General features: G+C 42.2%; 1 protein-coding gene across 8 annotated transcripts in view; it reads left to right on the top strand.

Moving 5' to 3' along the window:
• Positions 1 to 13,523: 13,523 nt before the first annotated feature.
• The window catches only part of Hnrnpc (heterogeneous nuclear ribonucleoprotein C), a 35,723-nt gene continuing 21,523 nt past the window's right edge, over positions 13,524 to 27,723 (top strand). For 3 of the 8 annotated variants that reach the window (XM_042679739.1, XM_042679732.1, XM_042679733.1), the window contains exons 1-2: positions 13,524 to 13,663; positions 20,352 to 20,377. The gene's annotated coding sequence lies outside the window, so the exon portion shown is untranslated. Of the gene's footprint in view, positions 13,664 to 19,850; positions 20,068 to 20,351; positions 20,378 to 20,470; positions 21,078 to 27,723 lie in introns of those variants that run through there. The other 5 variants (XM_042679734.1, XM_042679736.1, XM_042679738.1 and 2 more) reach the window with 3 other exon arrangements.

Here is a 27,723-nt window from a genome sequence, read left to right as displayed (position 1 = left end):
AAAAAGTAACGATGATGTAGAACTGTAACAACAAATCCTCCTGTGTCTTACTTGTGTAAACTAATAAAAATAATAATGAATTTTGTTTGTTTGTTTTGTCGGTCATGGGTCTTAAACTCTGGGCCTGGGCGCTGTCCTTCAGCTCTTCAGCTCAAGGCTAGCTCTACCACTTGAGCCCCAGTACCACTTCTGGTTTTCTGGTGGGTAATTGGAAATAAGAGTGTGGAGATAAGTGTGATGGTGCACATTTGTAATCATAGCACATGAGAAATGGAGGCAGGATGATTTCAAATTTGAGGAATCTTGGGCCATAGTAAAACGTTGTCTGAACTTAAATGAAGAAAGGAAAGAAGGAAGGCGATAGGGCTTGGAGTGTCACTTAGTTGTAGAGCATGTGCTTAGTATGTACAAGGCCCAGAGGTTTGTTCAGCAATCATACATTTTTGAGCCTACAAACAAGAGAGTTAGAAGGGGGGCTGGGAAGGTGGCTTAGTAGTAGAGTACTTGCCTTGCATGCATGAGGCCTGGGTTTGATTCCTTGGCATCACATAAGCAGAAAAAGCCAGAAGTGGCACTGCGGCTCAGGTGGTAGAGCGCTAGCCTTGGGAGAGAGAGAGAGAGAGAGAGAAGTGTTGAAAAGCTTTAAGAAAATCCATCTAGTCAGAGACAGAGAGGAGAAGATTGGGCTAGGAGGATATTTCTATAGTTCAAGCCAGAGACTTTGAACTAGGAAGGATAGAGGCAGGAGGACTGAAAAATGAAATAGATGGATCATCAGGATCCTTAAAAAAGGAGAATCAAGAGGCCCTAAACTCAAACCTGAATACTGGGGCGGGGAGGGGGGGGGGGGGGAGAGTGGAGGCAGGGGGAAGGAAAGACAGGGCAGGGCAGAAAAGGGAAGAGAAAGAAAGTGAGGGAAAAAGAAGGAATGAAGGCACAAAGGAAAAAATGATGAGGTAAAAAGGAAGAGAGAAAGAAAGACAAATAAGTGGTTGGATATGGGTTACAGATAAGAAGATAATAGAATTAAAGATGACCCAGTAATGCATTCCTGAATGCTGAGAGGTGAGGTAAAATACAAAATAAACTCTTCTCTTGAAAACACCCCAGGGTAAAAATGGAAGTCTTGAAATATGTATTAGGTGTCAACTTACAGTTGTGGCTAGCTGGGGAGAGATGTCTCCAGTTCTTAGAATGTTTCTGTGTCCTCCAACACTGGCTTTGCAATCCTATTGTCCTCTGCTGTTAAAGGTAGAACTAATCCAGGTTTTTAGCTGTTAACTCTTTGTAGATCAGAGGGTGAAGACTGTGCTTTTTCTCTTTGCATATAATATTGGGGGAAACAGAAGCTAAAATGAGCTTTCCAACTCCTCCACTAGCATCAAAGTACATTTTTTGTTTGATTTGAGATTAATAGAAATTTGCTGATGTTGAGAAATGGTCTTTATATCTCTCCTAGAAGGGCAAAGACAATGGGGGTAGTTCGTCCTCCTGAGATCTCTTTCAACAGAATAAGCTCTGCCTCATTGGTGGGATCCCTGTAAGCACTCAATCCACAGTACAAGGATCTTCTTAACTGAAGAATGAATGGAGACCATTTGATTATTATTATTAATTTTTATGGCACTGAGGCCTTAAACTCAGGACCCTGTACTTGTTATGGAAATATGCTACTACTTAAGTGAATTTTTATTATTATTAATTTTTATAGCATTGAGGCCTTAAACTCATGACCTTGCACTTGCTATGGAAATATTCTACTACTTAATTCAGTCCATCAACCTTTTTTTCTTTAGCTATTTTGTGTGTGTATCTATGTGCCTGTATTGGGGTTTGAACTCTGGGATTGGGTGCTATCCCTTAACTTTTCCACTAAAGGCTTGTTCTTTACCATTTGAGCCATAGCTTGGTTAGAGATATTATTTTATAATAACTTTTATAATTAGAAATTATTATATTTTCATGGTAGACATAAACAGAAGTTTATAAAGAAGTAAATGAAGCTGAGCACACATAACTCATACCTGAAATCTAGCTACCCAGGAGGCTGGGATCTGAGAACTGAAATTCAAAGTCAGCTCAGTTAGGAAAAGGCTTCCTTCTATGGTCAATAAACCACCAAAAAGCTAGAAGAGGAGCTGTAGCTCAAACAGTAGAGTGTCATCCTTGAACACAAAAGTTCAGGGTTAGAGGGAAAAACTGGGAGAGAATGAGGGAAGAGGTGACGTTGTCTAAAAAAAATGCACTTGTTACTGTACTTATGTAACTATAACCCCTCTGTACATCACCTTTATAATAACAAAAATAATAATATAATAGAATTTTGTTTTAAATTTCAGGGACAGCATCCAGGCCCTGAGTTCAAACCCCGGGACCAGCACACATGCAAAGAAGTGAAAAAAAGAAAGAAAGAGGGGAGTGAGGGAGGAAAGGAGGGAAGGAAAAGAAAAACAGGAAAAAAAGAAGGACACAGGTAGCCCAAGCCAGTAATCCTGGCTACAGTAATGGGAAGCTGAGATTTGTGGAATCCATTTTGAAGCCAGCCCAGGCAGGAAACTCTGTGAAATCTTATTTCCAATAAACTACTCGGAAAAAGCCAGAAATCGTGCTGTGGTTCAAGTGGTAGAGCTCTAGCCTTGAGCAAAAGAAAAGTAAAGAAAAAGAAAAGAAAAAAGAAATAGCTAGGCACCCCTAGCTCACATCAGTAATCCTTACTACTCAAGTGGATGAGATCTGGGGATCTCAGTTCAAAGAATGCACTGGCAGGAAAGTTCATGAGGTCTTATCTCCATCCAATTAACTGCCAAACCATCCCCTCCCACCCCCCCCACCATCATCAAAATAAAAACAAAAACAAAAACAAACAAAAAACATGGAAGTGGAACTGTGGTTCTAGTTTTAAGCAAAAAAAGCTCTAGGACATTGCCCAGACCTGAGTTCAAGCTCCAGGACCAGCACCAAAAATTAAAAACAGAAACCAGGTACTAGTGGCTCATTCCTGTAATCCTAGCTACTGTATTCAGAAGGATGAGATCTGAGAATCCTTGTTATACAAACAGCCCTCAAGCTGGGCTCTGATGGCTCATGCCTGTAATCCTAGCTACTCAAAAGGCTAATCTGAGGATCATGGTTTGAAGCCAGTCTCTGTGAGACTCTTATTTCCAATTAACCATTCAAAAACCGGAAGTGGCACTTTGGTTCAAGTGGTAGGGTGCTAGCCTTGAACAAAAAACCTCAGGGACAGCACTCAGGCCCCTGAGTTCAAGCCCCATGACTGACAAAAAAAAAGCAACAAAACATAAAGAACAGTCCTCAGAACTCAAGCTACATAGATGGGGTCCCAGTTGTGGGGGCTGTGCTGGCAGGTTAATAAAGTGCTTCACCAGGCAAGAGCTACATGACTCCAGATTATTGGACAGCCTCAAAGCCATATTAGAAACAAAATCAAAGGCTTCATGCAGCTTGCTCCAGCACTCCATGTGTATTTAGTCCCTCTGTCTGGGGGCCCTTCCTGGTGCAACTTCTGGAGTTCAATCAGTCCACTGTTCACATGCAGCTCTTCTCTGGGCAATGGGCCATCGTCTGATGCCTAGGGGACCACAAGCAGAACTGCCTAAAACAGAAAATGCTTACCATTACTAATAACTAACTACTCCCTCCACCTCTGCTTCTGCCAGTTATCATTCTACTTATTTCTGACTGTTTGGCTACATTAAGCAACAAAAACAACAACCCTCTTCTTTTTCTTTCTTTTTCTTTTTCTGTGTTGGCCCTGGGGCTTGAATCAGGGCCTGGTAACTGTTCCTGAGTATTTCTGCTCAAGGCTGCTGTTGTCCCACTTGAGCCTCAGCTCCGTTTCCAGCTTTTGGTGATTATATGGAGATAAAAGTCTTACAGACTTTTCTGCCTGGGCTGGCTTTGAATCCCAATCCTCAGATCTCAGCCTCCTGAGTAACTAGGATTACAGCCTTCTTCATTTTTCTATAATAGTATATAATAAATACGTGAAAATTAAAAATATTAAATCTTATTAAGGAAATCTTTAAAATCCCATTTCCTGCATGGGGAGCTGAAAATGTTTTTTCTTCTTCTTCTTCATTTCTCCATACTTTAACCCTATTATAATAATACAACTTGTGGGTGGGGATGGGAAAGAAAAACTGAGAGAGTGAGGGAGAGGGTGACATTGTCCAAAAAGAAATATACTCTTTTTTTTTTTTCAGTCATGGGGCTTGAACTCTGGGCCTGGGCACTGTCCTTGAGCTCTTCAACTCAAGGCTAGTGCTCTACCACTTGAGCCACAGCAACACTTCTGGTTTTCTGGTGGTTAATTGGAGATAAGAGTCTCACAGACGTTCCTGCCTGGGCTGGCTTTGAACTGGGATCCTCAGACCTCAGCCTCCTGAGTAGCTAGGATTACAGGTGTGAGCCACTGGCGCTTGGCTAAGAAATGTACTCTTTGCTTGACTTATGTAACTGTAACCCCTCTGTGCATCACCTTTATAATAACAATAATTTTTTTTTCTTAACTCTCATGGACTTTCCTGCCTGGGTGGCTTTGTTAGTATCTCTAGCCCCCAGCTGCATCAGCAGAATTCCTTCCACCCAATCCTGAGCTCTACCCTTCCCTTCCCAAAGAAAAGAGAACTCTCCTGGGACCCCCATCAGTTTCTCCATGACAGGTCTGCATACTTTCTACCCAGATCTAGCTGCCCATGCAGAGTACCTCCCCCTCTAGCCTGCATGTTATAAAGATGCCCCTGAATGGGGAGAGGCACCATTTCTCCATTTCCTGTGGGGGAGGTGGCCTTGTCAGCCTCAGCTAGCAATAAAACTCCTTTTCTTCTACATGACTATGTCTGTTTGGTCTTCTGGGATGGGTGCTTTCAGGCTTCAAACCATACTATTATCAGAGTTCAGCCTCCTGAGTAGTTAGGATTACAACATGAGCCACTGGTATCTGGGAGTCATTTTCTGTGTGTGTATGTGCCAGTCCAGGTGCTTGAACTCAGGGCCTGGGCTGTCTCTTGAGTTTTGTGCTCAAGGCTAGCATTCTACCACCCTGATCCACAGTTCCATTTTCAGCTTCTTGGTAGTTAATTGGAGATTAGAGTCTCATGGATTTTCCTTCCTGGGCTGGCTTTGAATCGTGATCCTCAGATCTCATCCTCCTGAGTAGCTAGGTATGAGTGACTGGGTCCTTGACAAGAAGTCTTTAGTTTGAGCTATCTTAGTGAGTAGGCCGCTGCATCATTAATTTACATTTCCCTAATAAGTAATCTTGTAGAACATATTTAGGGTACATATGCCATCTGTATGCCTTCCTTATGAGGAATGTGTTCAATCTTCTGTTTTTGGTCATCTTTTATTGTTGAGTTTGAGGGATTTTTGTTGTTGTTGTTGTTTGTTTTGTTTTGTTTTGGTCAGGATTGGAGTTTAACTCAGGGCCTGGGTGTTCTCCTTGAGCTCTTTTGTTCAAGGCTAGCCCCTACCATTTTGAGCTACAACACCACTTCTGGTTTTCTGGTGGTTAATTGGAGATAAGAGTCTAATTGGGACTTTTCAGTATGTTCTGGCTTCAAATCTTGATCCTTAGATCTCAGCCTTCTGAGTAGCTAGTATTATAGGCATGAGCCACTGGCACCAGGCTGGTGATGTGTGAATTTTTTTTTTTTTTTTTTTTTTTTTTTTTTGGTTGGTCATGGAGCCTGAGCTCTGGGCCTGGGAGCTGTCCCTCAGCTCTTCAGCTCAAGGCTAGTGCTCTATCACTTGAGCCATAGCGCCACTTCCAGCTTTTTCTGTTTATGTGGTGCTGAGGAATTGAACCCAGGGCCTCATGCATGCAAGGCAAGCACTCTACCACTGAGCCACCTTCCCAGCCCCTAGCATTTTTTTTTTTTTTTTTTGGGTCGGTCGTGGGACTTGAACTTGATGTGTGAATTTTTAAGAGTAAAGCCTAAGCTGTAATGGACACTCCAGGAGATGCTGAGAAGCTAGGATTGTCCTAGAGGAAGTCTCAGGGAAAAAGCAGAGGCAGCCTGGGAGACAGAACTAGTGGGCTGCAAATGGCCATTGCTGGAGTACCAGACATAAAGCTATGGGATTTAATGTTTGCCTGGCTGCATTTGTCTTGTTTTGGTCAGATTCTTCTATCCTTATGTATCTCCCTTTTGGAGAGGGAGTATTAACTCTATGCCATGGTATGTGGGTTATATAGCTTGTTTTCTGTGTGTGTGTGTGCGCTCATGCGTATTTATGTGTCTATACTAAGGCTTGAACTAGGCCTCACACATTTTCTTAGCTTTTTCTCTCAAGTCTGGTGCTCTAGCACATGAGCCACAGTTCCATTTCTGACTTTTTGGTGGTTAACTGGAGATAAGAGTTGTTACAGATTTTCCTGCGTAGGCTGGTTTTGAATTACAGTCTTCAAATCTCAGCCTCCTGAGTAGCTTTAATTACATGTATGAGCCACCTATGCCCAGCTTGAACTTGTTTAAATTATAACCTAAAATAGCTCTTTCACACTTTTTCTTTTTCCCCAGTCTTGAGTCAGAGCCCGGGCACTATCTCTGAACTTTTTGTTCAAGGATTTTTTTTCCTGTGTATGCTACACTAGAGCTTGAACTCAGTGTCCAGGCATTATTCCTTATCTTTTTTCCTCAGGGCAGCACTCTACCATTTGAGCCACAGCTCCACTTCCAGCATTTTTTGTTTTTGTTTTTGGTGCTATTCCTGGGGCTTGAATTCAGGGCCTGGGTTCTATCCCTGAGCTTCATTTTGCTCAAGGATAGTGCTCTACTACTTGAGCCATAGCATCACTTCCAGCTTTTTCTTTTTTTTGGGGGGGGGGTCCGGTCGTGGGGCCTGAACTCTGGGCCTGGGTGCTGTCCCTCAGCTCTTCAGCTCAAGGCTAGCGCTCTACCACTTGAGCCACAGCACCACTTCTGGCTTTTTTCTTTATGCTTATGTGGTGCCGAGGAATCGAACCCAGGGCCTCATGCATGCAAGGCAAGCGCTCTACCACTGAGCCACCTTCCCCGCCCACTTCCAGCTTTTTCTGAGTAGTTTATTGGAGATAAGAGCGTCATAGGCTGGCTCCAAACCAAGATCCTTAGATCTCAGTCTCTTGAGTAGCTAAGATTACAGGCAATAGGCATCACCGCCCAACTCACAACTTCTCTGCTGATTAACTGGGGATAAGAATCTTACAGATTTGGGCTGGGAAGGTGGCTCAGTGGTAGAGCGCTTGCCTTGCATGCCTGAGGCCCTGGGTTCGATTCCTTGGCACCACATAAGCAAAAAGAAAAAAGCTGGCAGTGGTGCTGTGGCTCAAGTGGTAGAGTGTTATCCTTGAGCTGAAGAGCAGAGGGACAGTGCCCAGGCCCAGATCTGGTTCAGGCCCACGACCGGACCCCCCCCCCCCAAAAAAAAGGTTTTTGCTGACTTTGAACCCTAATACTCATACCAGCCAAACTTTGTTTCCTTCCTTCCTTCCCTCCCTCCCCCTCCCCCCTCCCCCTCCCTCTTTCTTTCTTTCTTTCTTTCTTTCTTTCTTTCTTTCTTTCTTTCTTTCTTTCTTTTTTTCTTTCTTTCTTTCCCCCTGGGGGTAGAATAGAGCAGCTGGGTGCTGGTGGCTCATTCCTGTAATCCTCGGCTACTCAGGAGGCTGAGAGATGAAGATCACAGTTCCAAGCTACACTGGGCAGCAAAGTCCTTGAGACTCTTTTTTTTTTCTCTTCTTTTGGTGGGGCCTGAACTCTGGGCCTGAGTGCTGTTCCTCAGCTCTTCAGCTCAAGCATAGCGCTCTGCCACCTGAGCCACAGTTCCACTTCCAGCTTTTTCTGCTTATGTGGTGCTGAGGAATGGAACTCAGGGCTTCATGCATGCCAGGCAAGCACTCTACCACTGAGCCACCTTCCCAGCCCCTCCTTGAGACTCTTATCTCCAATTAATCACCAAAAAGCTGGAAGGGGAGCTGTGGCTCAAGTGCTAGACTTGTACTGAAAAAGCTTAGGGACAGCTCCTAGGCCTTGAGTTCAAGCCCTAGGATCAGCCAAAAGAGGAGGAGGAGGGGGAGGGGGAGAGGGGAGGGGGAGGGGGAGGGGGAGGAGGAGGAGGAGGAGGAGGAGGAGGAGAATAAATTTAGCACCTTTTACTTGCTAGACAATTTACTACTTGAGCCAATGTTAGCTACTAGGCTCACATAGGGTGTTCGTTTGTTTTTATGGTGCTGATCCTGTGGCTTGAACTCAGGGCCTGGGCACTGTCCCTGAGCTTTTTTTTTTTTTTTTTTTTCCCCCTCAAGGCTAATTAGTTCTATCACTTGAGCCACAGGGCCACTTCTGGGTTTTTGGTGGTTAATTGGAGATGAGAAGTCAGTCATACTGACTGTTCTGCCAGGACTGGCTCGTAACCATGATCCTCAGATCTCAGCTTCTTCAGTAGCTAGTATTACAGGCTTGTATTTTTTTGGTATTTAGATGTTTGTTCAAAAAGTCAGCCACTAGCATAATAGTAAAATAAGCTCTAATAGTGAAATGCAAGACTTATCAACTAGAAACCATTTTACAGGCTGTGTGAGGAATACCTTAGTGAAAACTTGTTGGAGTACAAAATCTTGTGTTTCCAAATCTGAGGGAGAACAGATGGCAAATGAATGAAAGAGGCTTAGTGTCAGAGAAGCCAGATTTAGGTCAAAGCAGATATGGATGTCAGAAGAGAAGCAAGGGGAACAAAGAACAAAGTAAAGAAACACTTTTCCTAAGAAAGGAAAAAGAAATAACAGAAGAAGAAATAACAAATGAATAGCAAATATGTACTCTCACAAGATCTGCTTGAAGGTACCTCCAGTATATAGGTTTCACAGTACTCTATACTTCTCATTACAATTTATTATAAACAGTTTTGTAATTACTTATTTAATATTGCTCTTAAGTTCAGGGCTGTGTCTGTTTTGTTTATTTCTATGTCCTTCTGGCTTAGAACAGAACTTGATAATTCATGAATGAATGGTAAATGTTTTTCCACATGGAAAACCTTATACAAGAATTTAGATAATTATTGTGTGGTTGTTAAAGTACATACTCTAAATGTACATCTTCCTGGATCAGAATCTTGGCTCTATCAAAAACAAGCTATGTTAAAGAAGGGATAACATTGTCCAAAAAAAGAAATTTCCATACCACCTGACTTACAAAATGATAACCCTTCTGTACAACACCTTAATGCTAACAATAAAAGTATATTAGAAAATAACTATCCATGTAAACTAGACGCTGGTGGCTTGTGCCTGTAATCCTAGGTACTCAGGAAGCTGAAATCTGAGCATCATGGTTCAAAGCCAGCCTAGGTAGGAAAGTTCATGAGATTCTTAATTCCAATTAATGACCAAAAAGTAGGAAGTAGAGCTTTGGCGCAAGTGGTAGAGTGCTAGCCCTGAGGGAAAAAAAAAGCTCAGAGACAATGTCAGGCCCTGAGTTCAAGCCCCAGAGCCTGCACACACACACACACACACACACACACACACACACACACACACACACACACAAATAGCTTCTCACCCAGGAAAAGGAATATAAAATTATAAAATTAACCATGATTCTATGAGGGAGGGTAGTTGTTTTTTTGTTTTTGTTTTTGTTTTTGTCAGTCGTGGGGCTTGAACTCAGGGCCTGGGTACCATCCTTGGGCTTTTTTGCTCAAGGCTATCACTCTACCGCTTTGAGCCACAGTACCACTTCCACTTTCTGGTTGGAGATTATTTGGAGATGCGAGTCTCTTAAGGACTTTCTTGCCTGGGCTGGCTTCCAACAGTGATCCTCAGATCTCAGCCTCCTGAATAGCTAAGATTATAGGCATGAGCCACCAGTGCCTGGTTTACGAGGAAGTTTAAAATAAATTGTAGGGGCTGGGAATGTGGCCTAGTGGTAGAGTACTTGTGTAGCATGCATGAAGCCCTGGGTTTGATTTCTCAGTAACACATAAACAGAAAAAGCTGGAAATGGTGCTGTGGCTGAAGTGGTAGAATGCTAGCATTGAGCAAATGAAGCTAAGGGACAGTGCCAAGGCCCTGAGTTCAAGCCCTAGGACTGGCAAGAAAACAAATAAAATAAATTGTAAATAGTACTGAGGCAATTATGGAGATTTTTTTTGGTATCTATTTGTATCTACCTTTGTATTTGTATCTATGTTTTGTATACTGTTTGTAAGTGTTTTTCTTCAGATTTCTCTTTCTTTTTTGGTCCTGGTCCTGAGGCTTGGGTGCTGTCCTGAATTTTTTGCTCAAAGTTAGTGTTCTAGCCAGGCACTGGTGGCTCACACCTGTAATCCTAGCTACTCAGGAGGCTGAGATCTGAGAATCATGGTTCAAAGCTAGCTCAGGCAGGAAAGTCTGTGAGACTCTTATCTCCAACTAACCATCAGAAAACCGGAAATGGTTCTGTGGCTTAAGTTGGTAGAGTGTTCACTTGGAGCTGAAGAGCTCAGGGACAGTGTGCCAGCCCAGAGTTCAAGCCCCACAATGGACCAAAAGAAAAAGAAAAAAAGAAAGTTAGTGTTCTACAACTGGAATCACAGCCCCACTTCTGGCTTTTTACTGGTTAATTGGAGATAAGTGTCTTACAGGCTTTTCTGCCCAGGCTGACATTGAACTGTCATTCTCAGATCTCAGCATCCTATGTAGCTAGGATTATGAGCATGAGCCACTGGTGCCTGGCTTTATCAATTTGGAAAATATATTTGATTGTTTTTTTTTTTTTGGTCCGGTTGTGGGGCCTGAACTCTGGGCCTGAGCACTGTCGCTCAGCTCTTCAGCTCAAGGCTAGTGCCCTACCACTTGAGCCACAGCGCCACTTCCGGTTTTTTTCTTTTTGCTTATGTGGTGCTGAGGAATTGAACCTAGGGCCTCAGGCATGCAAGGCAAGAGCTCTACCACTGAGCCAACTTTCCAGCCCCTGGAAAATATATTTGAAAAAGCACCAGAAAAGAATAAATGTAAACACCACACAGAATTGATCAGAAAAGAACCACTAACATTGGGCTGGGAAGGTGGCTTAGTGGTAGAGTGCTTGCCTCACATGTATGAGGCCCTGGGTTCGATTCCTCAGCACCACATCAGCAAAATGAAAAAAGCCGGAAGTGGCACCGTGGCTCAAGTGGTAGAGCACTAGCCTTGAGCTGAAGAGCTGAGGGACAGCACCCAGGCCCAGAGTTCAGGCCTCATGACTGGACCCTCCCCCCACCCCCCCAAAAAAAAAAAAAGAACCAGCATGTTAGCTCATACCTGTAATACTAGCTACTCAGGAGGCTGAGATCTGAGGATCGTGGTTCAAAGCCAGTCCAGGTAGGAAAGTCTGTGAGACTCTTGTTTCCAATTAATAACCAGAAAACCAGAAGTGGCACTGTAGCTTAAGTGGTAGAGCACTTGCCTTGAGTTGAAGAGCTCAGGGACAGTGCCCAGGTCCAGAATTCCAGCTCTTCCCTCCACTCCCCCCTCCAAAAAAGAACCATTAATAGCAGGTTAATTTTTTTTTTCTTCTGCTAGTCCTGGGACTTGAATTTTTTGCTCAAGGCTAGCGCTCTACTACCTGAACTACAGCACCATTTCTGTTTTTTTCTGTGTATGTGTATGTGGTACTAAGGAATCGAACCCATGGCTTCATGCATGTGAGGCAAGCACTCTACCACTAAGCCACATTCCCAGCCTCAGCAGGTTAATTTTTTCCCCCAATTCTTTTTTTTTTCCACTTGCACTTTTAATTTTTAAATATGCCACTTTTAACAACATCAGTTGTTAAACTGATGTTAAACAGTTGTTAACTGTTTAACAGTTGTTAAACTACTGTAGTAATGTATTACTCAACCCTAAGCCAATTTTTAAAAAAGTCAAATTAGTACACATAAAATAAAATAGTATAGAAAGGGTTATCAATGGAAAAAAATCCCCCCTACCCCCCCAGTAAGTTTCCTTGTGAATTTCTCTGGAATTCAGAAACACTCAAAACTACAAGTAAACTACCTTCACATATACATGTCTTTTAAAAAATGTATATTGTCACTGAACTGTGGAACTTGAGGGTATGGATGGGTTTGGGAAATGTGGGAAAGAACTTGGAAGGAGTGACACTGATCAAGATGCGTAGTATTCACAATCTGACTTGTGGATTAGAAATCTTTTTGCATATTTACTTAAAAAATGTACACAAGGGCTGGAAAGTTGGCTCAGTGGTAGAGCGCTTGCCTTGCATGCATGAGGCCCTTGGTTCGATTCCTCAGCACCACATAAGCAGAAAAAAAAAGTCGGAAGTGGCGCTGTGGCTCAAGTGGTAGGGTGCTGGCCTTGAGCTGAAGAGCTGAGGGACAGCGCCCAGGCCCAGAGTTAAGGCCCCACGACCGGACCAAAAACAAAACAAAACATCAAAAAAAAAACCCAAAAAATGTACACGAATAATCTGGACATGGTTGTGCATGCTTGTAATCCCAACATTTGAGAAGGTAAGGTCGGAGAATCAATTATAGAATGATGGTACATAATCACTTGTCTCAAAAAAATGTATAAAAATACATTAACTAGTGCTCTGCACCACACCGTAGCCATTTAATAATAGTTCCCTCCTAACACATAAGAAATCGCCCTTTTCTGTATAAATAAAACCAGAAAGGGATTGATTGATAGCCTGTGTCTGAAGGAAGTAGGCCACTTCAAGATGAAGAGGAATTAAGGGGACGGATTTGGAGGGGTAGCTCAATTTCTGATCTAGATTAGCGCAATAATTTGAGGCCAGTAGATGGGCGCAGTAGCATTACAAGCCCGCATTTACTTCTTTACTTTTCATAAGGGAAAGCCAAAGGGAGGTCAGCTGGTTTGGATGGGCCACGTGTTCTCTGCAGAATGGCCTGACAGGCTGAAGAGGGGAGTCACCTTCTGGGTAGCTAACAGAACCTGAAAACGAAAAGGAACTTGGGATTGAAGCACCTGTAAGTTTTCTATTCATTAACGTGGTCCAGTAATAATTGCTCCCTTCCCGTTCTAAGAAATGTGGTTTACACAGAAAGGTAAACGCTTTTTTTTTTTGGCGCTTTTTTTCCCCCAACGCCTGTGGGAAGGCGAGTGAGCACAACCTTCACCCCTCCCCCGCCCTCACGCCGCGCAAACTCCGGGGTGTAGGCGGATCTTGTACTAAGCAGAGATAGGACAAAGCAACCGCCAGTCAGATCTTCCAGATACCCGGATGTGAAGCAGAGCGCGATACAAAGGCGAGTTTCCACCCACCGCTTCAACTGGTACAGTGGCCAATAACCATTGCTCAAGCATTAAATGACATGAAATGTAACCAGTTACAAACTCGCTCCTGTCACGCATGTGGAAATTCTCTTACTTAGTCCAACCTACTTTTAATGCTGATTGGATACTGTTGTGAAGGGCGTTAGAAGTATCCAATTAGAAGTGGGAGCGAGGAAAGGGCCAGCCAATAAGAACGGTTCTCAGGAGTGGGGCGGGGGCTAGGTCTTCGCCTCGGCGGCAGAGGAGACTCGGGGGCCATTTTGTGAAGAGGCGAAGACCGGACGGTTGTATCCTCGTTGCCGACCTCGAGGAGCAGTCGACTTCTCACAGAACCTGGGAGTAGGAGATTCGAATAGAATCTCTTTTCCCTCCCGCCTTCAGGTAAGTTGAGGGGGGTGGACTCAAGGGAGGGTTGGCTTCCTGGGGCCGGGTTGAGGCCGTGCAAGCGGGTGCGGGGGAGAAAACGAGGGAACCATCCTCCCGGTAGAGTCGCAGGGCCCGCGTTTATTCTCTGGACGTTGCGTGATTACGTTTGAAGCGGGAGGGTTTCACAGGCCTCTGCGTTTTCGTGAGTTTAACCTGGTGTCCTCTAGGCCCCGGTCGGCAGGAAAGAATTCCTTCCCCTCCCCCCTCCCGCTCGTGTTAACGGCTGCTTTCTCTTCGTTTTCTCCAACCATCAGGACGCCGAGAGATAACACGAAAGTGAAGAAGGAGATTTTTTAAAAAATGTAATTGAGGTTGATATATTACTGATAACCTTTGTTCGATTGCCTTAATAATCGGGCGGGGATCGGGGAGGGTTACCTAGTAGGTAGCTTTAGGCGAGCTTCTAAATCTTGTCACGTGGCTTCATATTTTAACAATGGATCTAACATTTTCCTCATTTTGTTTTTTACTATTATTTGTCTTCCTCTGTGAGCAAATGATGGATCCTGGGAATATTTATTTTCAGTTATCTGTGTAAAAGGAAACGTTGTAGTGTAATTACAGCTGACTTTTTACCTTCAGGTTACAAATCACTTGAAATATTTAAGTTTAGTGCAACCTTGCTTGAGGTAGGTATTAATCATCTTTTACCAACAGAAAATTGAGTCATAGACGTTGGCTGCCAAGACTAAATCAGTAACAACTAAGAAGTTATCACTCCCTAGGGTGGGTGAGTAGTTTTACCTAGTTACCAGTAGTAGTTACTAAAAAAAGATTTAAGTCTTTCAGAGAGCCCGTTTACAGAAATCAGGAGGTAACTGAAAATGCTAAGCTGGACTTCAGAAAAATAACTACAAAACTTGGAATATACAACTTACGATGGCAGTACTTAAAATTTGGCATTAGTCCTGTCCATCTAAAGATTTTTAGACTACAACGTGTTAAGTATTATGCTCCTTTTTGGTAGGGTTGAAACCTGTTAGTTTTGTGATTAAATAAAATTGGGGCCAGGGTATAGTTTAGTGGCAGAGCCCATACTTTGCATGGAGGTATCCACTCTCAGTTCAATTTACTGTACCAAGATGAGTGAAAATTAGAAAAATTACATAGCTTTTTAGTGTCATATGTAGCTATTTGGGAATCAACCACTCATGCATATAAATAGTGTGTATTCACAAAAACTACAATGAAACATTATAGTTTAAATGTATTAAAGTTATTAGGAAGAAGTAAAGCAAGTAAGAAATAATTAGTCTTGGGCTGGGAAGTTGACTCAGTGGTAAAGCGCTTGCCTTGCATGCCTGAGGCCCTGGGTTCGATTCCTCAGCACCACATAAGCAAAAAGAAAAAAAGCCGGAAGTGGCGCTGTGGCTCAAGTGGTAGAGTGCTAGCCTTGAGCTGAAGAGCTGAGGGACAGCGCTCAGGCCCAGAGTTCAGGCCCCACAACCGGACCCAAAAAAAAAAAAAAAAGAAATAATTAGTCTTGTTTAAAAGATGGGCTGAGGATCAAACCCAGAACATCACAGTTGCTAGACGAGTGAACTTAATTATTGAGTTACATCCTGAGGCCTTCTAGCATTTTGGCAGTGCTGGGAATTAGCAACCCCTGTGTGGTAGGCAAGGTTTTTAGCTCTGAAAGGTTTATAAACTAATTGTGGGTTTAGAACTACTTGTTTTTCCGAATGACAAGAAGTGAGGTATTGGGAAGTAGCTATGCTAGTTAGTTACTGTATAGATTCTAGAAATAACGTAGATCAGTTACTTTCCTGTGAAGTGTTAGAAATAGAGAATATTGGGGATCAGGACTGTACCCAGATAATATTTATCAGGATTTGTTACCAGGATTTGTTCAGTTACAGAATAACCGAATTCTAGATAACATCTCAACTAGGTAAGTGTTGATACTATTTTAGTTTTGACTAGAGGAAAGGTTTAAGACTGATTAAATTTCAGGCCTTTGGTCTTTTTTCTGGTTGTCCAGCTATTCTTGGAAACACTTGGTTTTTGCTATTCCTTCTGTAGCAATTTTAAACACAACTTGTTCTTAATTAGATCTCCAGAGGGATTGACATAGCTTGTGGCTTTGTTTTGGATGAATTGGCTGTTAAAAACAAGGAATAAATCCCCAAATGGCTAGTTCTAATGTTAGATTAATTAAATGCTGAATGTTGTTATCAAAGGAGCTGGTAACAGTGGAAATGATCTTGACCTAGGAGTCAGAACTAGATTTTAATCCCTCTTGTATCAGTGTAAAGCAAACCATCAGCATTTCAGTTTTATAACCACAAAATAAGGAGGCCTAAGCAACCTAAACTGAAATGTCAAGCTGCAGTGAGAAGGCTGAAAAGCGCAGAAAGTTTTATTAAAATGGTATTCTAAACCAGGCCTTGGTGGCTCATGGTTGTTAATCCTAGTTGCTCAGGAGGCTGAGATCTGAGGATTTCCGCTTCAAGCCAGCTGGGCAGGAAAGTCCCTAAGACTCATCTTCACTTAACAGCAAAAAGCCAGAAGTGGGATCTGGCTCAAGTGGTAAAGTACCAGCCTTGATCACAAAAGCTTAGGACAGCATCCAGGCCCTGAGCTCAATCCTCAGTATCAGCAAAAATAAAAAGCTGTCTTTCTAAGTTGGTTACTGTCAGTACTAGCTAGCCTAAAGTTGATCTGCTTATACTTTAAACTCTGATTGGGAAAAGAGGTTTTGTGTATATTAGGGAATTAACTTGGCATAATATAGCTGCATGTTCTTCAGATAGTGAAAATTTTGGATTTATGAAAGGAAAAAAATTGCCTTAAGTTTTAGCTTCTCGGTACATTTATTCAGGCTACTATATTCTTGGGTTTATTTTTATTATGCAAATGTTTGAAGCTTTGGTGCTCAGTGCACGACAAGTGTCTAAGGAATGCAGTCTTAATGTCTGTGGGGCAGGGTATTTGTTTCTCAACTTGTGGGATAGGGCTTCCTTGTCCAAAAATCTTGACAGGTTGCTTCTCATTCTTGAGCTGAGGAGAACATCAGTTCAGCAGAGGGCTAATTAAAACAGGTAGTCTTTCCCACCAGTTTTTAATGGGTAATTCTAGTGGGATTGCATTTCAAAGTAGGGCCTGGAGATACAATTCCAGCAAAGGCTAAGTGTGAGGATTTTAAATTCAATGCTAGCCCAGGCACTTGAAAAAAAAAAACCTCAAAAAAATTTGCCTTGGGGCTGGGAAGGTGGCTCAGCAGTAGAGTGCTTGCTTCCACTGCTTGAGGCCTGGGGTTCATTCCTCAGCACCACATAAACAAAAAAAGGCAGAAAGCAGCACAGTGGCTCAAGTGGGAGAATGCTAGCCTTGAGCTGAAGGGCTCAGGGACCGTGCCATGGTCTAGAGTTCAAGCCCCACGACTGATTAAAAAAAATCAATTTTCCTTTTCAGTGCAAGGTGAAACTACTTATTCTCTTGGTGGAATTACTCACTTCAAGAGTACTTTTTGAAAGGAGCAGTCAAATTTCATGGGTGTTTGAACTTGGGACCTTATGGTTGCTAGGTTGGCTACATCTACAACCTTGCTTCCTAAGGCTATGTCCTCACACCTTAGGATCTCAGCCTCCAGAGTAAACTTGCACTACTTGTTTTTTAAAGCATTTTTTTTGGTCAGTGGTGGGGCTTGAACTCTGGGCCTGGGCGCTGTCCCTGAGGTCTTCAGCTCAGTGCTAGCACTCTTGCCACTTGAGCTACAGTGCTACTTCTGGTTTTCTGAGTGGTTTATTAGATAAGAACCTCTTGGACTTTTCCTGCCCGGACTGGCTTTGAACTGTGAACTTCAGATCTCTGCCTCCTGAGTAGCTAGGATTACAGGCTTGTGAGCCACTGGCACTTTGGGCTAATATCAGCATATTATGCTAATAAGTTTTACATCACATAGAGAAGACAAGTCTTTTTTTTTTTATTCTAGTACAGAGCCTTGAAATTTGTATGCTTTGTACATCTCTAGCCCATGCCCCCACATAAATGTCAGTCTTGGGGCTTGAATTTCAGGCCTGAGCACTGTCTCGGAGCTTTTGGGTTTTGTTTTGTCTTTGTGTCAGTTGTGGGGCTTGAACTGGGGCTGGGCTCTAGCTATCCCTTGGCTCTTGTGCTCAAGGCTAGTGCTCTACCACTTGAGCCACAGCGCTACTTCCGGTTTTCTGGTGGTTTATTGGAGATAAGAGTCTGCTTGGCTTGAGCTGAAGCGCTGAGGGACAGTGCCCAGGCCCAGAGTTCAGGGCCCACGACCGGACCCAAAAAAAAAATTAAAAAAGAGTCTGCTTGGGCTGGCTTGTGATCTCAGAATCTCAGCCTACTTAGTAGCTAGGATTACAGGCCTGAGCCACGGGTGCCTGGCTTTTTTTTTTCTCCCCCCTTTAATTGGATATGAGTCTCTCGGATCTTTACTTTTTCTTGGCTTTAAACCCCAATTCTCAGATCTCAGTCTCCTTACAAGCTGGGATTACTGAAGTGAGCCACTGGCTATCACCGGTACTTTAAATTTGAGAGAAATGTACTGTCTAGGGTGGCCTTGAATTCACACATCTTGACTCCAGAGTAGCAGGGATTATAGGCCTGTACCATGCCTGGTTTACCTACACATTGATCTTAAAAGATAAAAATCCCTTTTCCTATTACTGATTTTTAAGCCTTGTGGCACATATATCAAGGATTTATGGATGAGTCATAAATCCTGAAAATTAGGGTGCCTCTTTTATATTGACCCCAAATAAAATTGTTAAGCTGGACACGGGTGGCTCATGCCTGTATTCCTAGCTACTCAGAAGGCTGTGATAAAAGGATCCTGGTTCAAAGCCAGCCTGGACAGGAAAGTTTAGGAAACTCATCTCCAATTAACAACCAGAAAACTGGAAGTGGAGCTGTGGATCAAAGTGGTAGAGCTGCTGACGTCAGCAAAAAAGAGTTTAGACATATCTAGGACCTGAGTTCAAGCCCCATGACCACCAACAATAAAAAGTTGAATCGTGATTCCTTACAAAATGAAGTAACATTCAAATGTGCATTTTCAGCAGTTCAGTACATAATCTTGGTTTACATTCGTTTAATTTTATACATCAAATGTAAAAATAAAATTTGTCTTAGTTTAAATTTTTGTTCACTATATATGAAGAATAAGACCTTATGGCTGAATATGCAAGTGTGAATACAACCATGCTTATTTGCACAGTGAGCTAGACTAACAGCAGTTTTAGGTGATGAAACAACCAGTTTTGTTACCTATTTTAGTATTAATGTCTCAGCTCCTTCATACTTTGGAATTAGCCAAATGTACTAGAAAAGGCACAGAAACATTCCATAAGGACCACAGTGTGGGTTTTTTTTTTTTTTTGGTTGGTCGTGGGGGCTGAACTCTGGGCATGGGCGCTGTCCCTCAGCTCTTCAGCTCAAGGCTGAAGTGCTCTACCACTTGAGCCACAGCGCCACTTCCATCTTTTTTCTGCTTATGTGGTGCTGAGGAATCAAACCCAGGGTCTCATGCATGCAAGGCAAGCATTCTACCTCTGAGCCAACTTCCCAGCCCCAAGGACTACAGTTTTAACCTGTTGTATTAACTGATGAGACTATAATCTTTTCTTCCATATATATGATCATTTTCATGTCAGTGGAAAAAAAATGGCTCCTTATTTAAATCATCTTTCTCCCTAACCATGAAATTTTGTGGTTTGATCACTCATGGGTTTTGCAAACAGATGAGTCATCTTGTGTAGAGAACGATAGACCATGCACCTTCTATTACAAACAGGAAACAATACATGAACTTAAACTTTAAAGATCATTAATCTGCTTACCTCCATAATCTCAGTATTATTCCATTTCTTTTTTTGAATTGTTTTTTCTCTTCCTTTCCCAAACTGCTGATTACCAACATTCACCACGAGCCCCTAAAGAATGTAGGTACATGAATTTAGTAAATTTTAACCATCTATTGATGTTGAAGAGTTATAAAAAGTCACTGGTAGATGTAATGATTCTATAAAAGCTCTCCCCATCCCAGTGAAATGTTATGCTTTACCAAAATGTGTTAGATGCAACAGACAGATCTTTCTGTCTTGGGGGTTTAGGGCACAACATTTCTGAGGAACTCTGACTCAATCTGTCCCTTCTCCTTTCACAGGGCAGCAAGGCGAACCCCATCCCTACTCACTGGAGCTCAGCTTTGATTTTTTTTAACCTCCCTTCCCCACCTTTCCAGAACACACACATTCCCATTCTAAAACTGATTTTATAACTACATTTTAAACATAATGATGCAACTTGGTGTGCACTACAGCAAATTTACAGGTGTTTTTTTTTAAATTGTTTCAAGAAAAAACGGGACCTGGATTTAAGATGTAATTTTTAAAGTTTCTATTTCTATTTTTTCTGCAGCAGTTGGGTTAGAGGAGGAGGAGCCTTTTAGCCTCTCATAAACTGACCTCTCTATTTCCTCGTGTATTTTTAAGATTTAATTGATGATGTGGAAAGGGCTTTGCTTGTCTGCTATTGAGAACATTACCCTGGCGGTTTTTGTGGAAACTGCTTTTGGGAAGAGAAAAGAATTGAACTTTACTGACTTGACATTTTTGCACCTCCAGTTTTTCTAATCTGGGCTATTTTTATTTTTGTTTTTTTACAGTGAGATTTTTTTGATCTTCAGCTACAGTAAGTTATTCCAATTTTTTTTTTACATTTTTCCTGACTTTCCGCTGATTTCCTTTTTATTGTTGTTACTAGTTATTATTATTTATTTACTATTATACTTATGATGGTGATGATGATGATGATGATGATGATTTTTAACCAGATTAAAATCGAGTTTTTCTGAATGTTCATAAGAATTTCTTCGGCCTCCTGATTGACTTTGGAGTTTTGCATCTTGGGAGAGAAAGTGAAGGCATTAGTATTTTTAAGTGGATTGATCACATAAACCTTTTCTCTCCCAACCCCACCCTTGCCCTCAACCCCCTTCCCCACACTGGAAGTAATTTTACTGGCTGTTAAGTCTGTGACCTTATTTTTCCTTATCTTTAACTTAACTGTTTTAGAGCATCTCTGGACGTCTGTATTTTTCATTTTTTTATTTTTGTTTTTTTATTTTTAATCTTTCATTTGTTAAATTTTTAAACTGTGCTGCAATAAAATGTGTGTGGTACTACTTAACACCTATGATGGTGATGGCGTTTTCCCAGAAAGCCATCTTCCTCCTGTTTCCCTTGAAATCCCATCCTGCTTTTCCTGTACACTACCCTTCACAAACCACAAGCCGCAGCAACATGGATGCCCAGCCTGGGAGCAGCATCAGCCAGGATGACCTGGAGCCAGGGGGGCCTTCGGAACAGATGCACACCCTTCCTGGGTGATGGTAAGAGGTGTGAGGTCCACTTGGTTTCATTGCACAGACAAGTAAATACACTTTAGTTGACATGGTTTAGGTCAGAGGCTCTGGAAATGTTTAACAGCCTTTTGTGTGTGTTTCTCAACAGTTACTTGTTAAATCCTCTTGAGTTATTGCTCAACCTCCGGCTTTTTTGAGTATTATTAGAGATGAATCTCACCGTTTCCTGCTGGCTTCAAACCTCAGTTCTCATATCTGCCTCCTGAGTAGTTAGGATTATAGGTGTAAGCCACCAGTGCTGCAACGGTTACTTGTGAGTTTATTGAAGGGGTTTCTAATGAGCCAAAGCTGATTTAATTTTACTTAGGAAAGTTGCTTGAAGTTGTTTCTTCAAATGATTTGGCAATAAGGTACTCTTGAGTTTTGGGTTTTTTTTGTTTGTTTTTTGGTTATTTTGTTTTTTTGTTTTTTGCAAGCCTGGGAGCTTGAACTTGGCCTGGATGCTTCTCTGAGCTGCATTTGCTCAAGACTAGCACTCTACGATTTGAGCCACAGTGCCACTTAAGGCTTTTTCTGTGTATTTGGTACTGATAAATCTAACCCAGGGCTTCATGCAAACTAAGCAGATATTCTACCACTAAGCCACATTCCCGGCCTTCTTGAGTTTCTTAAAATTTTCTACAATGTAGAATAAATTTTTTTTTACAGTTTTGGATTATGTTTATCTTGCTTAATGTGAATCTTAACCTTAAGAGACACACTATCATATTAAAATGCCATCTGAATAAATACAGGTTTTCAAGTTACCCAGTGTGTTGCCAAGAACGATTGGAAGGGATAAATCCTAAATATTCCCAAGAGTAATGTAGATGTCTGGGGTTAAGAATTTTAGTAATACTTTACCAACTGTGTGTTTGCCAGTCCTGGGGCTTTAACTCAGGATTTGTGTACTGCCCCTGAGCTTTGTGCACATGGCTAAGTGCTTAACCACTTGAGAAATGGCTCTACTTCAGGCTTTTTTTTTAAATCGTTTCAGTAAATATAAGAGTCGTAGACTACTGCCCTTGCTGGCTTAGAACCACGATCCTCAGGTCTTGGCTTCTTAAGTAGCTGTGATGAAAGGAGTGAGCTGCTGGCGTCCAGCTACAGTATAATATTTTAACAACCATTTTAGGGTTCAGTACAATTTACCTAACTTTTTTGAGCTGGTACTGAGGCTTGAATTGGTCTAGAACTCTTAGGTGATTTTCCCTCTCCCCCCAAAAGCTCTACCACTTGAGGGCTGGGAAGTTGGCTCACTAGTAGAATGTTCCCTTGCATGCATGAGCCCCTGGGTTTTTCCTCAGCAACACATAAGCAGAAAAAAGTCGGAAGTGGCACTGTGGCTCAAGTGGTAGGGCACTAGCCTTGAGCTGAAGAGCTGAGGGACAGCGCCCAGGCCCAGAGTTCAGCCCCCACAACTGACATAAAAAGCTCTACCACTTGAGGCATGCCTCTATTACTGGCTTTTTGTTATTTAATTGGAGATAAGATTCTCAAGGACTTTCCCTCTGTGCTGGTTTTGAACTAGTCCTCAAATCTTAGCTTCATTTTTATTTTTTAAATTTTAAGCATTTTAAATTTTAAGAATTTTTTTGTCAGTCATAGGGCTTGAACTCTGGGCCTAGGCACTGTCCCTCAGCTCTTCAGCTCAAGGTAAGCACTACCTCTTGAGACAGTGCCACTTCCGGCTTCTGAGTGGTTTATTGGAGATGAGTCTCACTGTCTATTCCTGCCTGGGCTGGCTTTGAACAAGATCCTCACTCAGATCTAAGCCTCCTGAGGAGCCAGGATTACAGACATAAGTTATTCTCAGTTGTGGGGCTTGATCAAAAGGCCTGGATGCTCTCTCTTGAGTGTCTTTCTCCAGGCTAGTGCTCTACCACTTGAGCCACAGTACCACTTAAGGCTTTTTCTGAGTGGTTTATTGGAGATGAGTCTTACAGACTTTCTATTTGGGCTGGCTTCGAACCACAATCCACAGATCTTCCTGAATAGCAAGGATTTACTGGCATGAGCTATCAGCACCCAGTTTTTTTTTTTTGCCAGTCCTGGGGCTTGAAATCAGAGCCTGGAGCTTCTTGCTCAGAGCTATTAATCTAAAAGCCACAGTACCACATCCAGTTTTTTCTTTATAGTACTGAGGAATCAACCCAGGGCTTCTTAAAGGCTAGGCAAGCATTCTACTACTAAGCCACATTCCCAGCCTGCTTTTTTCCCTTAAATGCATTTTTTTTTTTTTTGAGGGGAATAGTGCCAATCCTGAGGCTTGAACTCAGTACCTGGGCGCTCTCCCAGAACTGTTTTGCTCAAGGCTAACACTTGAGTTGAGCCACAGATCCACTTTTTTTTTTTTTTTTTTGATGGTGTACTGGAAATACAAAAAAAGACTTTCCTGTCTAGGCTGGCTTGATTCTCAGGTCTCAGCTTCCTGGGCAGCTAGAATTGCAGGTATAAGCAAACACTTGGCTAAATTCGGTGAGCTTTTTAGCAAACTTTTTTTTTTTTTGGTCGGTCGTGGGGCTTGAACTCTGCGCATGGGCGCTGTCCTTGTGCTCTTCAGCTCAAGGCTAGCACTCTACCACTTGAGCCACAGCACCATTTCCAGTTTTCTAGTGGCTTATTGGAGATAGGAGTCTCACGAACTTTCCTGCCCGGGGTGGCTTTGAACCGTGATCCTCAGATCTCAGCCTCCTTAGTAGCTAGGATTACAGGCCTGAGCCGCCGGCACCCGGCTTTAGCAAACCTTTTGGAGGTTTGAAGATAAGACTGAAATTAACACAAGTGTAGCACAGTTTGTATAAGTTTGAAATAATGCAAAATCAGTATTTAAACAATTCAACCATAAATTGAATTGATTAAATGGTGAATCCCTTCGAGACTATTAATCAGAAAATACTTGCTATCATGAATGTTTATGTTGAATTATCTGTCCTCTTTTTGGGGGGTCTGCTACTTGTTATTAAAATCAGGCCTTGTGATTTCAGCTTAAGCTGCCTTTTCTACTACATACACGAAGCACACTGTTTAACTGCCAGACTGACTTGCAATCCTAATCCTTATATCTCAGCCTCCTGAGTAGGATTTCAGGTGTGAGCTACCAGTGCCTGGCTTTATTTAACCTTTTTTTCTGCCAGTCCTGGGGCTTGAACTCAGCCTGTGCACTGTCCCTGAGTTTCTTTTGCTCCAGGTTGGCACTTGAGCCACAGCATCATTTCTGGCTTCTTTTGTTTATGTGGTACTGAGGAATTAAACAGGGCTTCGTGCATGCTAGGCAAGCAGTCTAAGCTACCTTCTCCCAGCCCTTTTATCTTACCTCTTAATGAAGATCATGTTCTGTTGTAATAGAGAATCTGTTCAAAAAGTGAATTTGCAGAGATGGAATGTAGGTAAGTTGCATGACCCATTTTGTGTTGTGTACAAGCATGCATGTGCAGGTCCTGTGGCAAGAACTCAGGGTCGAGCACTCTCCCTGGGCTTTCACATTCAGGGCTTGTACCACTATGAGCCACAGTGCCACTTCTGGCTTTTTCTGCTTATGTGAGTCTGAGGAATCGAACCCAGGGCCTCATGCATGTCAGGCAAATACTCTACCACTGAGCCACTTTCCCAGTCCCGTGTCTGGCTTTTTGATTATTAGAGGTAAGAATGATGGACTCTGCTGCCTGGGCTGACTTCTAAGGGTAATTTTCAATCTAAGTAGATAGGGTTATCAACATGAGTATCTGCCATTCAACAAGACTGTTTTTATTACCTAAGGAAGAAACAAGTTGAGTCTGGTGCAGTTATTGGACTCTAAAATGTAACACTTGAGGTACAACTCCTTTTATTTTTTGGTAGTTAATTGGATATGAGTCTCATGGACTTTCATGTGCCTGCTGACTTGGAACTAATATTCTCAGATATCAGCCTCCTCTATAGTTAGGACTATTGGCATGAGCTGCTAATGCCTGGCTGGGTGTTTTTTTTTTTTTTAAGGTTTATGTACCATTTAATGATGCCACAGTTATCTGTGGATTAAATATAGAGAATTGTGGTAATGTGCCATTTTTGGTGATCAGTATGTACTGTAGAGATACCTGTTTTTTGTATAATTACAATAAAATTGCAGTGTACTTAGAAGTTTCTGTGCTGTATTGAGTCCCATTTCTTGTATAATTAGGAATTGTATTGAAGAAAATTCTGTTTCCTAACTTACCCTTTTTTGTTTCTTTTTTTGTGTATATGTGTTTTTGTGTGTGCTAGTAGTGGGGTATCTATGTACTAGGTACTTTTAGGCCATGAGTCTTGTGTGCTTTTCTGCCATGGATGGCTTTGAACCATGGTCTTCTCATCTCAGTGTCCTGAGTAGGTAGATAGGATTGCAAGCCTGAGCCACTAGCTCCCAGCTTTTCTTCTTGATCAACTTTTTTTTGTTGTTTCATTCATTAAGTTTCAGAGCAACATAATGCTTTTTTTTTTCTTTTGGTCAGTCATGGGGCCTGAATACTCAGCCTGGACGCTGTTCCTCAGCTCTTCAGCTCAAGGCGAGTACTCTACCACTTGAGCCACAGCACCACCTGGCTTTTTCTGCTTATGTGGTGCTGAGGAATTGAACCTAGGGCTTCATGCATGCAAGGCAAGCACTCTACCACTGAGCCACATTCCCAGGCCTAAATAATTACTTAAAATGATAATATGGCTTGAATTTTATTTTGGCATTAGCCATCACTTTAGTTTTTCATTTGTTCCTGCTCAAATGTTAGAAGGTTTCATTTTTTTAATATTAATAAGTTTTTTTATTGTGAAAATACCGTACAGAGGGGTTACAATTACATGAGCAAGGTAATGAGTACATTTCTTATCAAGCATTGTTGCATCCTCCTTTGTTGCCCTTTATTATCGCTGTCTCCCCCAGAGGGTCTCTTAGTATAATAAATACCCAGCAAAGCTTCAGATTGACTGCTAATTTCCATTGTTAAAAATTGATATATATAGCCCAGGTATTGATGACTTACACCTGTAATCCTAATTACTCAGGAGGCTGATAGCTGAGGATTGCAGTTTGAGGTCAGCCCAGGCAGAAAAGTCCATGCGACTCTTACCTCCAGTTAACCACCAAAAAGCCAAAGTGAAGCTGTGGCTCAAGTAATAGAATGCTAACCTTGAGCAAAGAAAAAGCCCAGGGGAAGCACCTGAAATACACAAGCTGAGTCCCAGTGGCTCATGCCTGTAATCCTAGCTACTCATGAGAGTTGAGGATCACAGTTCGAAGCCTGCCTGGGCACAAAAGTCCGTGAGACTCAACTCCAATAAACTAGGAAAAGCAGGAAGTGGCCCTGTGGCTCAAGTGATGTATAACACTACTCTTGAGCACAGAGAGGCTCAGGGACAGCACCCAGGCTTGGAGTTCAAGGCCCAAGACTGGGCAAAAGAAAAAAAAATACACAGTTGAGGGGAATTAATGCTTTGCATGAGAAATCAATGAAATATTCCAGGCCTGGGTGCTGTGCCTGAGCACTTCAGCTCAAGGTCAGTGCTCTACCTTTTGAACCACAGTGCCTCTTCCGGTTTTCTGGTGGTTAATTGGAAATAAGAGTTATGACTTACTTGTCTGGACTGGCTTTGAACCGTGATCCTTAGAACTCAGAGTAGTTTCCAGAGTATCTGAGCTGTAGCAACGATTACAGATGTGAGCCACCAGCATCCTGCATTGAAGACTTTCTTCTAATTCAAATTACATGTAAAAGTAATGTATGGAATGCAAATGAATCCAACCAAAAATTGAGTACGAATAAGGATTTTACCTAATAGTGAGTTGTGAATGTGTTTAAAGTACCTAAGTTAAGGAGGCATGGAGTACACAGTTGGATTATTACCTTCCAAGGGATAATGATGGGGTAAGTTGCACTTTTTATAAGGCATAGGATGGAGAATAAAGATTTAAGTTTGATCCAGTTGTAGTGGTTCATTTTTTTTTTTTGGCCAGTCATGGGGGCTGAACTCGGGCCTGGGCTCTGTCCCTCAGCTCTTCAGCTCAAGGCTAGTGCTCTGCCACTGAGCCACCTTCCCAGCCTCCTGGCTCATCTTTTTAATCCTAGCTAGTCAGGAAGAGATGAGGATCATGTTTCAAAACCAACCCTAGTGGAAAAATCTGTGAGATATTTCTGACCAGCAAAAAGTTGGAAGTGGAGTTGTATTTTATGTAGTGCAGCACTAGCCTTGAGCAAAAAGGCCAGGCTGCATTATTAGACCCCGATTTCAAGACCCAGTATTGGCATGAAAGAAAAAGTTGGGCTGGAATCATTTCTCGCATATTTATAGAGTAAGATCTTAAGTTCAACATCCAGGTGATAGGATGAAACTTGGAATAATAATGGATAAGCAAGCCAGGCACCTTGGCTCACACTGGTAATCTTAGCTACTCTGCAGGCTGAGAGACTCTTACCTGCAATAAACCATTAGAAAATCTGAAATGGCACTGTGGCTCAAGCAGTAGAGCACTCTCCTTGAGCTGAAGAGCACAGTGATGGCGCCCAAGCCCAGAGTTCAAGCCACACACCCAACAAAACAATGCAAAAGCATTAAAGGAAAGAGTGAACATAAAACATTCAGCTGGATTAAATACTAAAATCTCTCCATTTGATTTTCATGT

Source organism: Dipodomys spectabilis, unplaced genomic scaffold (assembly GCF_019054845.1).
Source record: "Dipodomys spectabilis isolate Male_0828 unplaced genomic scaffold, ASM1905484v1 ptg000054l, whole genome shotgun sequence".
Classification (NCBI taxonomy): Eukaryota; Metazoa; Chordata; class Mammalia; order Rodentia; family Heteromyidae; genus Dipodomys; species Dipodomys spectabilis.
The sequence above is the reverse complement of the archived record's forward strand: the minus strand, read 5'-3'. Positions and strand labels throughout refer to the sequence as shown.